The sequence below is a fragment of the Cebus imitator genome, unplaced genomic scaffold, assembly GCF_001604975.1.
Source record: "Cebus imitator isolate Cc_AM_T3 unplaced genomic scaffold, Cebus_imitator-1.0 Scaffold459, whole genome shotgun sequence".
Lineage (NCBI taxonomy): Eukaryota > Metazoa > Chordata > Mammalia > Primates > Cebidae > Cebus > Cebus imitator.
The window spans coordinates 1,203,043-1,205,929 of record NW_016107774.1 but is presented as its reverse complement, the minus strand read 5'-3'; the positions used below and the strand labels follow the sequence as shown (position 1 = coordinate 1,205,929).

General features: G+C 37.9%; 1 non-coding gene across 1 annotated transcript; it reads left to right on the top strand.

Moving 5' to 3' along the window:
- Positions 1–2,376: 2,376 nt before the first annotated feature.
- Positions 2,377–2,483, top strand: LOC119468617. Its single transcript, XR_005197334.1, has one exon. It is a non-coding gene; the product is annotated as a U6 spliceosomal RNA (small nuclear RNA).
- The last annotated feature ends 404 nt before the right edge of the window (positions 2,484–2,887 follow it).

Genomic DNA, 2,887 nt, shown 5'->3' with positions numbered 1-2,887 from the left:
TCTCTAGCACAGGATAATTTACTTCATATGTCGTGCCTAACTTTCCCTACAGTGACTGTTCTAGGAGAATCTGGTAGAAAACTACAAGGCCTCTTATGACCTATCATTAAAAATCTCACAATATCACATCTCTTAAATTCTATTGGGCTAGCAAGGCACTAAGGCCAGCCTGAGTTCAAAAGAGCAAAACCATATACCACCTCTCCACGGGGAGTAGCAGCAAATAATCTATAGCCATCTTTAACTTATCTCAAGGAGCAAACCCATAGTGAAAAGCTTCCTTAGTCTGCTTGGGCTGCCATGAGAAAATAGCATCAACTGGGTGGCTGAAACAATGGCAATTTATTTTCTTACAGCTCTGGAGGCTGGAAGCCACAAGATCAGGGTGTCGGCAGGGTCCTGTCCTGGTGAAGTCACTCGTTCTGGCTTATAAGCTTCTGACTGTGTCCTCGTGTGGCCTTCCTTTGTGAAAGTTCACTCTTTCTTCTTATAAGACTACCAATCCTATCAGATTTGAACCACATCCTAATGATCTCATTTAACCATCTTAAAAGCCCTGTCTCCAAAGATGGTCACATTGGGGATTTGTGCTTCAGCTTCTGAATTTTCAGTGGGCAGAATGCAGTCAATAGCAACATCCGAAAGAACAAGACACACATAACATCTCTTGAGCAATTGTATCCAGTCATGCCTGAAGCTATGTCTACCACCAGAACTCCTTAATGAGAACCAACACGTTCTACTTTGTTTTATATAAGCCGATTTTGATCAGTTCTTCTGTTATCTGTAAAAGAAAGTGTCCTGGTTGATACAACAGGCAACTTTTTAGTGCCACCTTACAGGTCGCCAAGGGCAAGAATGGGATTTATTAGAAGAAATTAGAGTCCAAACAGAAGCACACATGGGAAATAGCGACATCAATGAGTTTGCAGGATTTGAGGACATAAGGCTACAATGGCTTAATTCCGAAAGGTCATCTGTTACTAGCTTGAAGCTACCTTTAAAACACAGGATATGAACTTTTAAATTTACTTAGAAAGTCTTTAAGGCATATTCAGTACCTGACAATCAAAAGCAAAAAACACCACAATTGAATCAAAACACCTTCGAGCATGTAACATAGATGCCACTTAGAAACTCTTGAGTTTGATTAGAAATGTATTTATTCACAAGACTGATGATATTCAGTTTCTTCTCTTTATGAAAGAGGAAAGCAATGGCCAGAGAATCAAAGCAATGTTTGCATCATGGAGTACAAAAACACTAGCTTTTACAATAAAGACCTTGAGTCATACTTAACATAAGCATAATGTTTCCTGCTTTTCAGAAAGCAGCAACTCTGCATTTATTATAACCCTGTCCTCACTCTGATTATTCACTTTGAAGAAAGGACAATGAGGGTAAGCCTGTGGCCCAAAAGGCAAAAAAGAGGGTTTTCAGGCATAGGTAGGGAAATAAGGGAGTATCTCCAAACAACAAAGGTGACTTGAGCTTTACTAAGGTAAGATGCTGAGAATAGATGCCCATTAATCCCTGTCAAATGGGTCACAGGTACCTCTGTCAAACAAATGTGTGGCTATGTACCTAACGGTGTGTGCTCAGCCAGGATATTGAGGCACAGGGAGCAATACATCTCCCTGCCGCCCTTCCTGCCCCTGCTGAATGCGTTAGGTCAGCATCCTACACTGACTGCGGAAAAGAAAATGACATGTGCATAGAACAACATGGAACGGAAATAAAAGTCCTTGAGCAGAGACAGATGAGAAAATGTATTTTATATGGTATGTTAAAGAAGGGACAGAAAATTCAGCAGGTTTATGCTCTTAGAGGCCTAATAAACTGACCAAAAATAAAATAATTGTTCTAATGTTTATTATATGATAGTTTTCTCTTAGAAGGATACTCGTTAGCCACTTCTTTCATAAAAAGGATCACTTCTTTTTATATAAGCACTAATCATGTTATATATTTGTTAACCTAAGATTCTCCCCTTCACTTCTAGCCTCTCTCTTCCTCTTTCTCTCTCTCTCTCTCTCTCTCTCTCTCTACACACACACACACGCACACACACATTCATGTATTTATTTCTTAATATCATCCATACTTAGTTTACATGTGTTAACATTCTCACGTATAACACATGTAAACTAGGTATGGATGATATTAAGAAATAAATGCATGAATATGTATTGTTACAAGTGACTTCATCCTTTTATTTCTGCCTTGTATTGTTTCTCTCTGTTAAAGCCCTGATTTAACAATTGCCAAAAATTCTGCAGTTTAAATGTCATGGGCTAAGAACAAAAAGAATGGATAAGATAAAAATGTTTGGAAAAGTGGGGGGAAATCTGAAAATTTTAATAAAAACTCAAATTTGTGCTCGCCCTGGCAGCACATATACTAAAATTGGAACAACACAGAGAAGATCATCATGGCCCCTGCACAAGGATGACATGCAAATTTGTGAAGTGTTGCACATTTTTTCCAATTTGTAATAAAGCTTTTTTTAAAAATTAAAAAAACCCTCAAATTTGTTAGAATGTTTAGGGAACTGGGAACCTGGGGAATTGGATTTTCTGTCTATGAACTCCCTTATTTCAGCTGTCATCAGAATGATTGCAAATACCTAAGTCCCTAGTCTTCCTTCATCAACCTAACATGATTGCATCTCTGCTTAATGAGTCTGAGTTTTTTGAGATCTTGGGCTCATCAGTGTTCACTATGTGGAATTTGATGTTGATATAAACGTTTTAGGAGGTAGAGTTTGTTTACTTCTGAGTTTAGAATGCAAATACCCATGACTTTTTTGGTTTTGGTCAAATCTCAATATACTTACATTTGAAGCATCAGAAAATATTAGAGGGATTTCATAGTAATATAATATCAG